We start from the raw sequence: 18,445 nt of genomic DNA, 5'->3' as shown, positions 1-18,445 counted from the left end.
ATAACTTCCAAAAAAATTCTGTTCAAAATAGAATTTTTTGATCTTTAAATGTTTAAGAAAATTGTCATTTAAGTGACACCAAATTTACAGAATAATTTTTTTTCCTAATTTTAATTAATTTTTAAAAAATATTTTAAAGCAACATATTTTATTGTTGAAGTAAAATTCAAAACATCCTTATAGTTGATACTAATACTTAATTCAGGTATTTTTTACTTATTATATTTTTACTTTTATTAACAACCAGGATGTGATCCAAGACAGTTTCTATTTATTGGATATCATAAAGTTCAATAAATTTAAAAAAAAAGGTGAAAGAAAAAGGGGCAGTAAAGAAAGTTTGTGTAAATAGGAAGCATTTCTTCAATGATTTTATTGATATCTTCGATTATTAAAATTGAAATTCTAATTAGATACTGTAGGCAAATCTTTAGAAATAATTTAAAGATATCAGTTTTAATGTAGCCTTATTTATAGATCAAGTAAAGTTTTCAAACCAAGATTGCGATTAAATATTCCCAACAATAAAAAAGAAAAATAGTTATTTCTATTTGAAAACTGATACTATATAGAGATAATATAGGATTTATCTTCTAGATAGAATTTCGATAAATATTACTTCATTTCAATTTAAGAGCCGATAACTATCTGAAGATAGTTATCGGCTATAAAACTACAGATGCATTATTGATTTATAAAGAATGATACGTTAGACAAATACATTGTTTCTTAAAGAATTGCTTTCAGATACATTTTCAATTCTCTTAGCACAAACCAATTTCGAAGGACAAGTTTATTAATACAGGTTATTTCCCCAGGGAATTGTTAGAAGAAAAACGTTTCGATAAAAATGCATTTTAATTAGAAAAGTTTTTATTTTGTTAAATAATATTAGAATAAAGGTTTTTATTGAGACGAATTTTAAAGGTCGCTTTATCATCAAAAGGCTTATATAGTGGTTAAAATTTCTAAATAAGCAGTGCTTCGGTGAAATGACGGAATGTTTTGTATGTTTTGAAATAACCGATTACGTTAATAAGGAAAAGGGTTCAATGCATCGATCTTTTTCCGAAATGATCTCGTTTTTCCTGTTTCAAAAAAACGCCCTGCATTTTGCCTTAATAAATATATTTTGAAATAATGATGTTTCAAATAATTATAATGATGTTTCAATATTTTCTAATAAAGGAGAATATTATGTGACTGTGTTGGCACTCTACAGTTTTAGTTTACTTTTATTAACGTCCCATTTTAAAGCCTCACTAGGGCTATTTCGAAATGGACATCAGAATTTTGAACCGCTGTCAGATGTCAAGGACGACAACTAAATTGGCATCCCTTCTCCAAACTTCCAAATCAGACCAACAGGAGGACATTTGGTTCACTGATGTGGTGGTAACTAAAGTATGTTTAAAAATAAATGATTATGTGAAGAAGGAAATAGATTCAACGCATTGATCTTTTTTCCCAGATGATCTTGTTTTTCTATTTCAAGGGAAACGTAATACACAGAGCATTAATAAATATATTTTTAAACATTTCTTTAATAACGATGTTTCAATATCTTATAATAAAGGAGAATTTTGTGTGACTGCGTTAGCGCTCTACAATTTTAGTTATATTAACGTTTCGTTTTAAAGCAAAACTAGGTCTATTTTGGAGTGACCTCATAATTTAGAAACACGGTCAGATGACGAAGACGACACCTGATATGGCACCCCCTCTTCGAACTTCTTTACCACACCAGGAAGAAGACATTTGCCCCTGACGGATTTAGTACGCATCAGATCTGCTCATACGATGGTTCTTCGGTGGGATAGGGTCTCAAACCCGGAACCTTCCGGCCCCGCAGCTGAAAGCGTACCATCATGGCTCCTGGCGCCCTACAAGGGAGAACTTTAAATCTACAATTACCAAACCTAACACAGGCTAATTTTGAATAATGTTGGAAATATGCACACGGAAGAGATTTTTTTTGAAGTTATAATTCTAATTTTATAAAAATTTGAAAGATTTTATAGGCGGAGGGGGGGGGGAGGACCGCATTAACCCCCAAAATAATATTGTATAAAGCTGAGTTTTGTACAAATTTAAAATTAACGTTTTAATAACGGCAACTTAATTGTCATTTAGTTTTTCTGAGTTTCGACATTTTTTTAAAATACATTTTCCCATATTTTTAAACCTTGTTCCCACATTTTTTTCCCACATTCAGTTTCATTGATGCATTGAAATTCAAGGCATTTTCATTATTTCATTTAACAATAAAAGTGGTTTGAAATATTCACTCGTTTTTCTTTCATTTGTATTCATTCTTTTCTGAAAAAATGGATCCAAAAGCTAAGGAAGAAGGATTTTGTTTAATATTTGCATGGTTTACATAAAGATTCATGAAAAGAGAGTTTATTACTATGAAAGACAACGTACAAGCTAAAATAGATAATCCAGGCACTTAAATTTTTAATGTTATGATTTTATGGGACATGAATTTATTAAAAAGGTAAGAGAACAGTTGTAAAACTATCAAAACAACAGGAATTTGAGAGGTGTTAGAATCTGACGTTTAAAAAAATATTTTTTGAGCTAATTAGGATAAAATATTACACTTAAGATAACATAATTGAAAATTAATTATAAATGGCATTTTTGGTGAACAAATTACACAAAATTTATTTTTCTATCTATTAGAAAAATAAATTTTAACAATTTTAAACAACAACAATAAAAGCTTTCTATTGTCAACTATTTCTAAAGTTTATTTCCAGCAAAATAGATGCGATAATGCCAATTTTATACTCAATAAATTTTAATACAGCTGGAAATAAAATATACCTTTAAAATATTTATCTTTTTATCTTTTTTATTTTGGAAATCGAAAAATAATTTACATAAATAATAGAATCAATTTTTGGGAATATATTAATTTATTTCTTAAAAGATATTCTTTTTATAAACCGGAAATTTTAAATATGACAAATTCTAAATATCATATTTCAATTTTTCCTTAAATTCCTTGAAGATTTTCATTAAAAATACTAAATGTTAAAATTCTTGACAATGCAAAGTACCATATGAATGTTGGAGCTACAACTTGTATGTTTAAAATAGTATATGTATTTCTGTGATCTTTATAAAACAATTAATTAGCTATTTAAATTCAATTAGTTGTTTGAGTAACTAATTATATTCTTTTAATAAGATTTTAGAATTTTAGATACAAATTTTGTTTCTTCAAAATGGAGCAATTTGTTCTTGTAGGAATTGCCATTCTGATTTTAGTTATACTGATATACAAAGGCTGTCTAAAAAGTATCAGACCTTTGGTAAAATATATTACTAACATGACGAATTTGGGATCCCAATCCCCTTCAAAGTAGGCTCTTTGCACCTTCTCACAAATAGCCCACCAATCCTTCCACTTCCTGAAAGGCTTCTTTTGGAATGGCTTTCATCTCCTTCGTAGCTTTCTGTATTAGCTTTTCTCTACCCTCAAAACGGAATTCTTTCAACGGCATCTTCAATTTCGGAAGCAGCCAGAAGTCGTAAGGAACCATATCTGGAGAGTACGGAGGTTGGGAGACGACTGGAATGCCGTGTTTCGCCAAGAAAGTCTGGATTTGGTGTGACAAATGAACCGGAACATTGTCATGATGCAACTGCTAATTTTACGTCATCCAAAGCTCTGGTCTTAGGAATACTCGAATATGGTGGGAAAAAAAATTAACTGTGCATAAAAATTCATTGCGTTTATTCTCATTCTTCCATTAGTCAGAGTGGTGTCGTTCTAGTTTTATTACCGGAAGCAGGAAAATTCACGGTCGGATACTTTTAGGCAGCCCTCGCAGAATGGTATTCAATTATAGGAAATGCTGACTTTTTCATATCTTTACAAATTCAAATAGTTAAAATTAAATTTGCTAAAAATATAATCTTTCTGGTCTTTAAATTTTAATGTACAAAAATGAAGTCATTATTACGAATAAAACTAATGGCCAATTAGTTAATTAAACTTATTTATTTAAGACTGATTAAATTAGTTGGTCAAAATTAGTAAAATTTTAATAATGGTGAAAGAATTGAAAATTGTAAATACGTTATTTAACCTCTTCGTCGTCCGTAGCGCATTTAGCGCGTTCATTCAAAACTTCTTCAGGGTGGCCGTAACGTACTACAAGCGCTATTTTACATTTTAAAGCGCTTTATAAATTTTTTACTTCTTTGTGTTTTTATTTTTGTTTGTTCTAATACTGCGGAAAACAAAGGATCGATGGGGAGTTTCCTTGGATAGGAGAGGACGGTGAAAGGGTTAAAGGCAAATCAAGTATAAAAAATAAATGATTTTTCAAGTGACATATGAATATTATAGTTTGTTTTAAGAGAAAAAAAAAGCAAAAATCAGCAATCTAGAAACTCAAGGAAGAACCAAAGTAATACAAATATCTTTTCTCAGAGTAATGAATAGATGTAAACAAACTTGAGGAGCAAACATTTGTTCCTTTCCTACCTCGGAGGAAAAAAGAAGATTAAGCATTGTCAAAAGCAAGCAAGATGGAAAGCTCAGCCAACAAAAGGGAATGTTTGTAAATGGACGGTGGCCAAGTCAGCCGCCAATCAGTGGAAATAACTGCCGGAAAACTTTCCGAGCAATTAAAGGCAATGGACTTTCTTTTCATTGTTCCGTGAAAGATATTATCAAAAAGGAAATGGACTATTGGTAATATTTTTGGAATATTTGTTTGGCAAACACATCTGGGTTAATCCTTATTGTAGTGTGCAGAAGTATGCAGAGTCTGGCTTTCAGTATATATACTCTAAGCTAGAGTTTCGCAATCCTTTTTTTACTTGTGAACCTCTTTACCTATCATAACTACTCCATGTAATATAGTTAGAATATTTGGTTGGCAAATACATCTGAGTTAATCTATATTGTAGTGTTCAGAGGTATGCAGAGTCTGACTTTCCATAAAATATTCAATATATATATTGATACGAATCTGCGATGCGGCTTTCCAGCATAGTTGGTTCCATGGGAGGTCCCAGAGCTTCGCGACAAACTTGGCGACCATTTGGCGACTTTGGTGCCAAAATAAATTATACCCGAAACATCGAGAATTTTCCCGATCCGTCCAGTAGGAACGGAGATACGCCTCGAACGTTCCTGATTGGTTGAGAGGCTTCTAGCCCCGCCTCCCGAGACCTATAAAAGGAAGCACCCGCAGCTACCGGGGAGTGGTGAGTCGAGTCGTGGACCAGTGGAGTCGAAGTGTAGTCGGAAGCGACGGTGAAGAACTCGTCTTCCAGGGACTAGCGGAGCAGCGACGGAGTAGAGCTGCTGTGTATACTGTTGTATGCTGCTGTGTATGCTGTTGTATGCTGCACGTCTCGGCTGAAGATAATCGTCTTCTGTGCTGTATATAGTTGTCTTTGTGCTGTCCTGTGTGTCAACGTGTAAATAAACGTTGTTGTTTTATTTTCTACTGCCGCCTGCTGATTGAGTGTTCTCCACGCCATATAACTCCCACTATCCAAACGAACCCCGGAAATTTCGTAACAATATATATATGTTACCTCTATAGTGCAGAAATCAGTTAATTTGCAGATTAGCTAGCCAATCTGCCCATTAACTAGGGTAATCCGTTAAAGTGCGGAAAACTTTCATTTTTCAAATTACCTACGTAACCTACGAATTACCAAGATAATCTACATTACTTACTAGACACTCGTTAAAGTGAAAACAAGATCTTTGCTGGAACAACAGCAACGTTTCTGTACGCGTAAATTAGAGGTTGTTCATTTATTTTTTTGATATGTTAAAAGTCAGGTTAATATAATCGAATAATCAATGCAGTAGTTGATGAAATTGAAAAACTTCAATACAAATAATCAAACGGTTTAAAATATTATGCCAATTTTCTTAATTGCAATAATGTTATTTATTTTTCTATATTTAAAGAATTACGTTAAAACAATGAAGCAAACAACAAATTAGTTGATAGAATCAGTCAACAGTCAATTGAAAAACTATAATACAGAGAATTAAATGGCTTAATACCTTTTTACAATTAAGGAAAATTTGCGAAACATATGATAAAATTATGCTTGCTTATTAGTGCAATATAAAGATTGATGACACTTTGAATTACACAGTAACTGGTTTTTGCGACAATCACACCTATTTGTGGTACATTTAGATTTGCAGTCATATTTATTGAACCCACTACTCGTTTCGAGTCAGAAATGAATTTGAAAATAGAATTAGCTATGCAATGATGAGAAATAAAAGCGACCGACGACAGCCATACGTTGGAGAAATCAAACTAAAAGTGGAGGGAAGGAGTAATGAAAGGGAATGAGGGAAACAAACTTGAACTTTAATGATACGGAAGCCGCTAATGCGCACATTACCTACTTAAAATGTGGAAAAATGCTCTTGATTACACACTTTAACGAAGTAAATCAGTTAATTTTCAGATTACCTACGTATATATATAATTTACTATATTAATGTTAGCGGCTTTTGAGCTTAAAAGATAACATATATACTATAAGTTAACGTTTCCCAATCCTTTTTTTTACTTGTGAATCCATTGACCTCACATAACTTTTACATGTGCTTCAAACTACACCTCAGTTTGTATATCTTCAAACAGATACAGTAATAACACTATAATGCAAGTACAGTTTTTATTTTTACCATTTAATTAAAAATAATATATAACCGAAACTATACACATTAAATGAACCCCTTCGCCATCAATGAAGTGTCCGACATGCGCATCGTATTACTGAATCTTTAGTTTTAAATCTGCAAGTGAAAGCATTAACTCACTTGAAATGCAAAAATCTCTCAGAAATGCTTCAATAGCTCAAAGTTCTCTATATTAAAATAACAATAAATATTCCAGACTGGATGTGTCATTTCATTAAGAAGTTAAATAAATTCGGATGTCAAAAATTTATCGTATATAGCTTATTTATTGGATGTTTGGATCGAAAAATGACAGATAAAGTCTCAAATGTAAGCTTACCCTGGTAAATCTGATTCTATACTTATTATTTTTTTTTCATGTAAGGAGATTTTTCGAAGAAATAAAATTTTACTATACAAATCACTGTGAAATTGTCTGCTAGTTTTGTATAAGATTTTTAAAACATTCTCTATTTCTCTAAACAGACACCAATACTACATATAAAATATTTACTTAAAGGGAACTTAAATCCTTCGTATTTTTCTAAATTAAAATTATTTTAGATTCAATTCATTTTTTCGATTTTTGATATTGCCAGTTATTGTAACAGCTTTTTCTGCTCAATTTATATATTAATATGAATCATTACATATTTTCCAGATTATATCTTCAATCTATTTCATGCTCTTCTCGAAGTAAGTGTACTACAAAAAATATGCTTATTTGCTTAGTCATTTTTACGTTCAGTTTATAAGCAACACGAAGGCTGTTTTGGAAGGAACATCTTAATTTATTTGAACCTTGATCAGATGATGAGGTAACCTCTTATTTCAAACCTTGCCGATATATTAACGGGAGGATATACCTCTGACATTAAAATAAAATAGACATGCTTGCACGATATTTCTTTGATAAGTTTGAATTTCGAACCTTGAATTTTAAGTATTAGGTTCCGGTTTCGAGCCTAAGTCAAACACAAATGGATAATTAAATAATGCTATTTGCAAAATGATTACAAACTTTATAAATTGGTTATATAGGGAAATGAAAATGTAGTGGCTTCATGATGCGATCAGTTATAAAAGCCCACCATAGATATAAACATCTGCTAGTATATCATTCATACATTTAAATGATCTTATAGCTTTTGTATCCTTATTATAAATAGAAATATAATTGAAATACAAGTTATGTGAAAATATTTTAAATGTTTTCAAATGTATACAACCTTTGAGTATTACCCATAATTTAAAATTTTTACTACATTAATCAGCCATTACTATATTAATAATTTACTACATTAATCTACCACAACTATATTAATAGTTTACTACATTAATCTACCACTACTATATTAATAATTTACTATATTAATCTACCACTACTGTATTAATAATTTACTATATTAATCTACCACTACTGTATTAATAATTTACTATATTAATCTACCACTACTGTATTAATAATTTACTATATTAATCTACCACTACTGTATTAATAATTTACTATATTAATCTACCACTACTGTATTAATAATTTACTATATTAATCTACCACTACTGTATTAATAATTTACTATATTAATCTACCACTACTGTATTAATAATTTACTATATTAATCTACCACTACTGTATTAATAATTTACTATATTAATCTACAATTACTATATTAATAATTTACTATATTAATCTACAATTACTATATTAATAATTTACTATATTAACTAGCTATGTAAAATTAGGAAACGAAATTGTAACGACGCTAAAAATATACAACATTACTCTATATTTTCGAAATTACTAAAAATAATTACGATTTGTGCAAAGAAATTTTAACCTAAAATAACAAAGCGAAATTTATTTTTCAATGCTTAGCTATAAAACTCCATAATTATGCAATTAAAAGCAAAATTTGTTAGTGAAATCATTGTTTAGCTCGTATTTACTTCACATGAAAGTGATTGAAATCATACAGCAAAATATTAAAAGTTTAACAGAATTAATTACTTATATATCGTAATTAATCGTTTAGTTTAACATTTAATAAAACACAATAGTCGCCATATTAAAATGTATACAAATAACGGCAGTGAAATTAGTTAGAAATGAGTAAAAATACAATTATTTAAATAAAAAAAATGTAATAAATATTTGATATAAATATCACATAATTAATATAGCGTTCAATGAAGAAAAACTTTTATATTTTCTCATTCCTTCAGAATACAGATGAAAATGAACATCAAGTATAATCTGCATCGTTGTACAAACGATTTGTCAACTGTATAGTCTTTGGAATTATTTTCAAAATTATCGTCTGTATTTAATTAATGCTATATTTACACTGATTTGCAAAACATGTAAAACACACTTCACAGTATAAAATACAGCTAAATGATTAAACTTTAGAATTATTTGTAACATATTGCAATAAAAGCCAGAATGTATCAGAAATTTCAATAATTAAATAACAGTGTAGTTCAACAAAAGACAATTCCTATACGGAATTCGAGGAATTTTCAAATTCTACAATGAATGCAAAGTAATATGGCTTTAATAAATCTAAATCGTACTTACCATAGAAATCCAACGCCTCAACGGATGTCATTTCACAATATTGGAGTAACTCCACAGCTAGTAATAAAGCTTATCGGGTATCTTCATTTACTGTGAATCAGACGTATTCCACATATTTGTATTTGCAACCAATATAAGCTTTCGACCTCTTATTTCAATCGACAATGAATAGTTGAAGCGTAATAAAGCAGGAAATGGTTATAGGGTGGCAGTTGGATTGGGGTATTTGAAACATATAATTGTTTCCAGTCGCTTTGTCTCTAATTGCGGAAAAGGTGAGAAAAGCGTAGTTTCATCAGGACTTTGGAATGCTTTACTCAGTATGTCGATAAGAACTATTTTTTAAAAATCTAGGAATATAGTTGATTTTCTTGCATAATAACTTTGTTAGATCGAAGATCCATTCCAAGCAGGAAATCTTTGTTTAAAATTCATTTAGAATATTGCCGGGTTTACACTCGGTTAATTATAAGACGGCCAGTAGGCAGTGCATGCGTAGAAAGGGACTGTATTTAGGTTTGCCATAATTTCATAAGAAGCATTCCATGCGTGATATATTAAGCATTCCATGCTTAGCTATAAATTGCCATTTTGGTATCCCTAAAATTTTCTTTTTCACTGCGTATCGCATTAAAATGATGGATATTAACACAAAAAACACGGTAAAATAAATAAAATGTGAAAATATTTAAATTTGGAAAACTTTAGAAAAAAAATAAGAAATAAAATTAAAAAAACACACTCACACACAATATCGCATCAAAGAGAATAAAGAGCAAAAAATGTCTGGATTAATCTATGATAAGTGATCAATATTTTCACGCCAAGAAAACGCCAAATTCTACAAACGCATGCGCAGTAAGAAAAAAATACAATGCAGCAGCATGTTGTTGTCTAGTTGGGGCAATTATTTGCCATTGACCGAACAGCATTTTTCAGCCTTTCTACACATGCGTCTCCTACTGGCCGTCTTGTAACTGGCCGAGTGTAAACTTGGCATCCTATTGGGGAAACAAAATCCTCTTTCAACAATGCTGCCAAAGACGATCATAGGAATTCAGTAGCAACACTACAATTAATAATTCGTACTGAATCAGTTCCTAATTTGGCTCAAAGTTGGTTCTATATTTTGAACTAGTAAACAAGATACATTTTTCGGCTCGAATTTCCTCTAGAAGTTGTTTGGCAAAGATGGTGATAAACCGCATCTAAATAATTTTTCATTGGTAGGGATTATTTGGATTCGAAAAGGGACAGGAGAATGCACTCACTTCGCTTTAACAGATACAGACGGAATTTGATTGGAAGTAAATTTATATATTGGAAATTTTGCCTTTAATTCTTATTTTCCCATACAAATATTTCTTTAAAATTGGCTTATTTGGTAGTAACAATAATGAGATTGAGAAGAATTAGAATATCTTGAGTTTTTCTTTAATGATTGCATGCCAATCAAATTTTTCCGATGCCATTACGGCTATAAAAATTCTATAGAAAGTATCCGGTCGTAATTTGTAATAAATACCTTTGTAAGAGTTGAATAATCGGTGGAGAGTTATGATTAAAATTCTTAATCCACTTAATAGTAAGAGGTTATTTGAAAGAGCGTTATGTATTGAGTCTTCGTGTTGCAGTAATGAAATAAGGCTATGAGTATTGCCTAGGCTTCGCAGGCAAAAGTGACATTAATCAAAAATTGATGAAATTTTTCTTGCATTTCTTCGAATAATGAAATATTAACTATTACTACGGAATTTATATGATAGTTTTTGGTAGCATTTTTTGAAATCAGTGTTTTGTTTTCCCAATGGAATTCCAAATAATTTTAAACAAAGATGTGGTTCTCTCAAAGCGGTATTTTTGAATGGAAATACAGATAAGATAGGTGGTATTCTCATGTCATTTTTTTATTGTTGTATAAAAAAGGATAATATTTTCATTTTGTATAATATGATGCTTGGAAATGTTTTTAAGAGCGTCTTTAAAGAAATGATATGTTTAAGGTGTAAGTCCTCTTCAGTTGCTCTTATAACAAATATTATTATATGAACAAGAAAGTAATTGATTCGTAAAGGGACATAGTTAATAAAGGGGATATAGTTGGAGTGGTCTTCCCCAAACTTTCTCGTATAATCTATACTTATATAAAGCTCAATGTGTGTGTGAGTGTGTTGGCGTTCTACAGGCCAGGTCATTTGACCTACAGCTACCAAATTTGATACATGTATACCTTGGAAGTCGGGAATGTGCACCTAAGGTCCTTTTTTTTTAATTAGAATTTTAATTATAAATTAAGAACTAACTTTCCCACCAAAATAATCCTTTAATTTTCCCCGCCGCCAAATGAATAAGGCTTCAGTTTTTTCCCCCACTCTCATGAGGCTTGGCTTAAGATTTTTCGGCCCATTATTTCAAACAATGTTTGATGCATTTAAGCATTGTTAATTAATCGATCTTTCAGATTCATTTTGAAGTACTTTTGAATTAAAATAAAACAGAATAAAGGAAATTAAAAATTACTAATCTGCATAATCTGCATTACCCCAACTGTCGCAGAAAAATTCACGCATCTGTGTTACCGTAACTGGCGTTGAAAATTCACGCATGCGCATTGTGTTCTGATTGTTGACAATTATTAACAACGGATGCGAACTGGATTTAAATTATTTTTAGGTTAGTTGCTTGCTTTTGTAATTAAATTGCATTTATGTTAGCTTATGTATATGCTTATAGTTTTAAGTACTTTTTTTTAACCTGTTTTCAACCGATTATTTTAAACGATTCGTTTTATTTTCTTAGTGTTTGTTGCATTTAAAATTAAACATTGTTAATTATTCTATCTGGTCATGATGAATCTGGGAAAATTTTGTTGACAAATTTTTGAAATATTACCTAAATTAAGAAAGATATTCTTTAGTGCCCATAAAGTTTAAACGCTCAGTGACTCTGTTTCAGTAATCATATTACAAAAAAAAAATACTTTGTTTCAGTAAAAAATATTATTATATTAATTGCAGATTAATCCTTTCCACTTTAATTTAAAATATAAATTCTACGGGAGCTAACAGAAAATTAGAGAGATACATATTACGTTATGACTGAAGGCCTTTATAATATTATGAGTGAATTAATTATATGACTATCAAAATTTGAAGTTTTAAAATATTTTGATGAAGAAGCTATTAAAGTAGAAATTGTATAAAATATTTAATTATTAAAATTTTAACGAACATTAAGATTGGTGAACTGGCTGGTCGTCAAAGGCGGCTAGTCTTTAATAAATTTGTCAGGATTACTATACTTTCTTTATACTACGTATACGAGAAAGTAGAAATTTAATAGCAGAAAAATGAAATGCACTGTGAAAGGAGATAACGTTTCTTTTTAAACACATGAGTTTTGGGTCCATCTCGATGAATCCGTGGTAATTCTGAGAACAGAGAGATATAAAATTTTCATTTCTTTGAATTAAGTATTGCTTGAAGCTAAAAATATTTGACAATCGAACTCTCATTTACATCACTTTTTAAATTGACTATTCTTATTAAATTAAATAAGCGAAAAAATTTCAGGTGGTTCCTGCGATGCATCTAATTGTATTCAATTATTTCAACACTTTTGCTTGGAGAATGCGAAAATGATACTTGAAGGTCACATTTGCCGAAAAGTTTAAACTTAAGATACTGGCTACTGATTTTCATGGTATTAATTTTGTTTTTAGATAAAATTGACATATTTGAAGTGATTTTTTACTAAAGAAGTATATCAATGTATGCTTATCTGAAGAAATGGGAAAGAGCCATGTCTCGCACCATTTTAATTTGATTCAGGTTGATTTTTATTATACAGGTGAGACTTAATATAATTGAATGAGTAGCTAGTAAAAAATATTATCAGAGTAAACGAAACTTGAAACATATAAAAATATTTTCAAAAATATCATACATATAAATTGTAAAAAGTTCTCAAGACACATTGTAACCTTTTGAAAGTGGCAACCTTAAAATTACTCTACCCTACCGAAGCGTAAGGGGAAATTGAATTATCGTTTTAGCAGTAAACTATTCTTAGAGAAACAAATTGGACATGTTGGACCTTTCATTTAGTGGACAGACTGAACCTTGGTCAATTACACAATATCATTATAAAAATAGTTTCAGCCCTAAAACCTCCATTTTAGGAACAAAGTCGTTTTAAAATGTTCTAGTGAGTTAAAATAGAACATACTCATGTTTCATGATTTGAATATCGTGAGATGAAAATTTTCACTTATAAAATTTAAATTGTTTTATTATTTTTAGAATGTACTGTGAAAATAAAAGTCCTTCTTTATAAGTCATAATTTAAAATTGTTTTATTATTTTTAGAATGTACTGTAAAAATAAAAGTCCTTCTTTATAAGTCATAATATTACTTAATTAAAACTAACAAGATTTCAATTATTAATTAGCAGTTAAAAGAATTTAATTCCTGAAATCAAGCTAATTCTAAACTCCTGACTCAGTAGTTTGACATACTAATTTTCAATTTTTTTCTATATGAATTTTATTTAAATAAATTCCTCTTGAGCTGTTACAAATAAAAAATACATTGAATAGAATCAAAATAAAAAAAAAGACTTACTTGGTTTTTGTCTGAATACGAAGCAGTACCAAAGCACTAAAAATAACATCAGGAAGAAAAAAATAACTCCTTCAGTAAATCACATACGCAGGAATGAAAAAAATCTAGTTTGAAAACATGTGTATTATGGATCTACAAAGGTAAAATATAAATGCAATTTGAATTTTTTTCGTACAACTTCACTATTTCAATATAAAGCTGCAGAAAAGTAAAAAAAAAAAAAAAAAAAAAAAACTCTTTCTTGAGATTTTGCCTTTCTCTCCATTTCGATATATCTGACATTTTCTTTCATTTTCTTTTTTAAAAGTGTTCATTTTATAAAATGAAGAACAAATTCTTTTGCTTTTTGAATATGGCGGGGGCAACATAAAATGGTACTTCTTTACGACTCGATGACTTCATGCCTCTTTCTGAATGGGGTGATTTTAAGCATACTTTGAAGGAGTATCAGAATATGGATATTTGATTTAAAATTGTAGACTAAAAAGTTTTTTATTACTGCTCATATAAAAATCACTTCCCATACACTTTAGGAATTTCGATGGAGGATACATTTACATTCTTTTTAGTTTTCAAACGTAGACTTTTTTTTATGATGTTGATTTTTTAAAACACTTGCATTAAATCTTCAAGCATATGGACGTATTAAAGTCAATATGCTTAAAGAGTTTTGAATTAAATTTCTTGTTTTCTCAAAGAAAGTAAATTTTCACGTATATCAGTAATATAGATTGAGCAATAAATAGATTTAATCAGCTTGAGTGGTCTCCTAAAAACTTTCTCCCATGCTCTCTAATAAATTTGCCATGCCAGAGAGTACCTTGCACGACATTGGTGCACCATAGTTACGATATATTAACTTTTTACGATATTTAACTTTTTTTTATTAAATATATAATGTTATCCCTGTTGAGTTATCTGGCGATTAATTACTAGAAAGTGGTTAAAAATATTCGAAAAATGGGAATTTGTACTTTTTACATGGTTTTCTCAATCGATTGAAACAAAAATTTGACACAAGTTTAGTTTAGTTATATTAACGTCCCGTTGTAAAGCAACACTAGGGCTATTTTGGGACCCACCTCGTAATTTTGAAACGCGGTCAGATGACGAGGATGACACCTGAGCTGGCACCCCTCTCTCCACACCACACCAGCGGGAGGACGTTTGGCATGACGGATTTAACGTGCAACAGACCCCCTTACACGATGGTTCTTCGGTGGAATCGGGTCTTGAACCTGAAACACTACGGCTCACAAGCCGAGAGCTTACCACCAGGCCACCGCGACCTAAAATTTGACAAAAAACTGCACTTGCAGTCACAAAATTCCGTATCAGATTCGATATATACGACTGCGTTTTTTAGTTATAGCGTTTACATGCTTCTGAAAGTATATACCGGCAGATGGTCAACCCTTCATTAGATCTGACTCAAAACTTTTTACTTGCCTACACTATAGATGTTAAATCTGTAAACCGAATTATATCTATCTAGCTCTCTTCGTTTTGTAATTACCATATTAGCTTATATTCGAACAGATTGAGTCTTCTGAACAAATTTGACTCAAAAATTTATAAAAGTATGCAAATTCGGTCTAAAGACCATATACCAAATTTCAACCATCTAGATCAAAACTTGTTTGAGTTATCTTTGTCTTAGACAGATAGGCAGCTATTTTCTAAAAATGTGTTTTTCGAACTCAAGGGGGTATAAAAAGTGGAGATTCGTCAAAATCTTTTGTTCGAATTTTTGACGATTACTATACTTTCACTATACTACATATACGAGAAAGTAAAAATGCACTAAAAAAATAAATGTATCGGCAAAATGTTTGATATTATTTGAAAAAAGATAATACTGTATAAAACAGAGCATCTTGATTTTTTTTATTTTGTTAATATTTCAACTGATTATCTGTTAATTAAAATAGAATATAAAGTGAACAACTTAGTATTTTCGATATTATTTGCTTTTTGAACTTAATCGAAGATTTTATGAGATTTGTTCAGGGTATGGTTAAAAAGCAATGACTCAAACTAAAATATGTCATTCATTTTCGTACTTAAGGAATTAAAAGTGATTGTATCAACTTCATCATGAAACGACAAGGGAAAGGTTTTAAAATAAATCTGAAATAGATAAAAAAATTTTAATTTATAAAACACTAATGAATTTTTACTCAAACTCTGTAATTTAATCAAAGTCATTTAAAATTTTTTCAATTGATAAACATTGTATTTAAAATAAATTACATCAGTGGAATAAGTTTCTGTAAAAGTATTTCTTTTACGAAATGATTACCTATATCCTTCCAGACCTAAAGGAATCATATGCAAAGAGAGACCATATTTGGCTAAAATCAGTGTGATACATTTCATTTTTAATAAAAATTATGTAATATTCACGGTCTCTGCATGTATATTTTACTTATGCTCTAATTAAAATGTTTAAAAATGTTTTCCTATAGCTGAAAAAAAAATTCTAGAAGTTTAATTGTTTATAATCGTATACTTAAATGCAAAGTATTTATTTATTTCCATTCTTTTCTTTTCTCTTCCATTTCAAATGTATAAAGAGAAAGAACAGTAATAGTTAAAATGTTCATTTGTTGATTTCGATGAATCTTCACATTTTAGAAGTCACAAGCTCGAAAAAGTGAATTTTAATATATGATATTTAAATCAAAAATGCAAATCTCTAATTAATTTTTGAATGAATTTTTCAAAACATAAATTTCTCCATCTCTGTTTGTCCACGAATATGTCATTATGATTTTTTTTGGATTTTAACTGATTTGGAATATGTTGTTAAAATTGTAAAAATCACGGAGGAGTTCGTAAATGTCCCATCTAGCTCAAAAAGGGTGGAAATGGTGGGGAGGAAATTTTTATTTCGCTATAACTTTCTTAATGTTGAAGATAGAAAAATAAATCCAACCAGCCAAATTAGCGCCTCATTAAGACGAACAACTTTTGTACTTTAAATCTCTCGATAACTGCTATATCTTAGAAGTTAGAGCTAAAAAGTGATTTTCAAGCCCTAATATTGACTGTTTTTAACATCAACAATTTATGTTGCTAGATAGTAATTTAGATGTGAAGGAATCTACCTTTGCCTTACATCTTGTGGAGAGGAATTGTTTGAATTCTGCGGCTGTGACGTAATTGGGCGTATAAACATATAGATAGAAAATTAAAGAAATACATATCACAATGAACAGGAACGAGTGAGTAATAGTTCTGATTTACGTATCTATGAAAATTTATTTAAAAGAATATTTTGCTAAAAAAGTCAGGAAAACATAATTGCATAAAATATTTAGCAATGATTTACTCTAGCGAAGTAATGGGTCGCCAGACAAGGCTAGTTTTATAATGTAAGTATATGAAAAACCGAAGAGAGAATGTTTATATAACAAAATGCAATAATATTAAATGATTTAAAATTCTATATATGAATTAGTTTTTAAAAGAAAATTATCTAGTATTCATAAAAATTGTAATAATTGGGATAATTTCATTACGATACTATAAAGAAATCAGAAGAGTGAATATCTAAAAAATTATTCTAATAACTTTATTTAAAGACTTTTCCCAGATGACCAAAAAAAGACCAAATCAAAGAAATTAAATTCATTGTACAAATTAATATATTTTTTTAATCTCGTAAATCAAATCCGAATTCAATTAGGTGTATAAAAAAATCTAGTTATAACAGATCTTTTCTAACTCAGATCGTCCATTTCAATGACGGTCAATTAAACTCGATCTAATGAAAGTGCTTGACAATGAAAGACTTTATTAATGGCATGACCCATTTAACCAGAATGGATAATGACCCGTTTGACGCGACATTTTTCTTAGGATAACGGTAATTAATAAAAGATATTAATTATATTCAATCGAAGAAAAATTTGTTTAATTTTTGGACTCATTCATAATTCTTGCACAAACACGCAGCTTCGACTAACCACATTGCAAACAAGGAACTTCTGATCGATATGGAGGGGATTGTTTAAACCATCGATCTTCTTGGAGAATTGAGTCCAAAGTTTGAATAGAAAGAAAAAGAGAGAAATGATCGTCTTTTGAAAGTATGTACTACTATAGCTCTTAATAAGGGAAGTTCTCGGATAATTATGAATGTAAATGGATCGTGTCTGTAATATTTTAATCACTCATAAATTTTCTTGAATATATAGTAATTCATATTTAACATCGGCAGAAGAATGATTAATTGAGATTTCTCTATCTCAAACTTGTCCTTGGGGCTTGAATCGGGTTATTATTTGAAATAATTTTTTCAGGACATTAAATAAATGCGAAAAGAACAGAAATGCAGAAAGAAGTGTGGCATTTTTCACCCAGTTCCAAGAAAGGTCTGGTATAATTTTTATCACTCATAACCACATCGACTCTTAAGAAATCTGAGTTTTTGTGTGCATATTATGAAATAAGTATTATGGACATTATATCCATAACGTATGTTTTTATAAAAAGTTTTTCTAGACAACTAATCAACTGATTTGTCATAAAGCCCCTACTGACAGCACCAG

At 29.9% G+C, this 18,445-nt stretch overlaps 1 protein-coding gene across 1 annotated transcript in view; it reads right to left on the bottom strand.

Annotated features, from left to right (window-relative positions):
- The window catches only part of LOC129968176 (uncharacterized), a 54,641-nt gene extending 44,938 nt beyond the window's left edge, over positions 1 to 9,703 (bottom strand). The window contains exon 1 of the mRNA XM_056082013.1: positions 9,267 to 9,703. The gene's annotated coding sequence lies outside the window, so the exon portion shown is untranslated. The remainder of the gene's footprint in view (positions 1 to 9,266) is intronic.
- Positions 9,704 to 18,445: the final 8,742 nt, after the last annotated feature.

The sequence above is a fragment of the Argiope bruennichi genome, chromosome 5, assembly GCF_947563725.1.
Source record: "Argiope bruennichi chromosome 5, qqArgBrue1.1, whole genome shotgun sequence".
NCBI classification, from domain to species: Eukaryota; Metazoa; Arthropoda; class Arachnida; order Araneae; family Araneidae; genus Argiope; species Argiope bruennichi.
The sequence above is the reverse complement of the archived record's forward strand: the minus strand, read 5'-3'. Positions and strand labels throughout refer to the sequence as shown.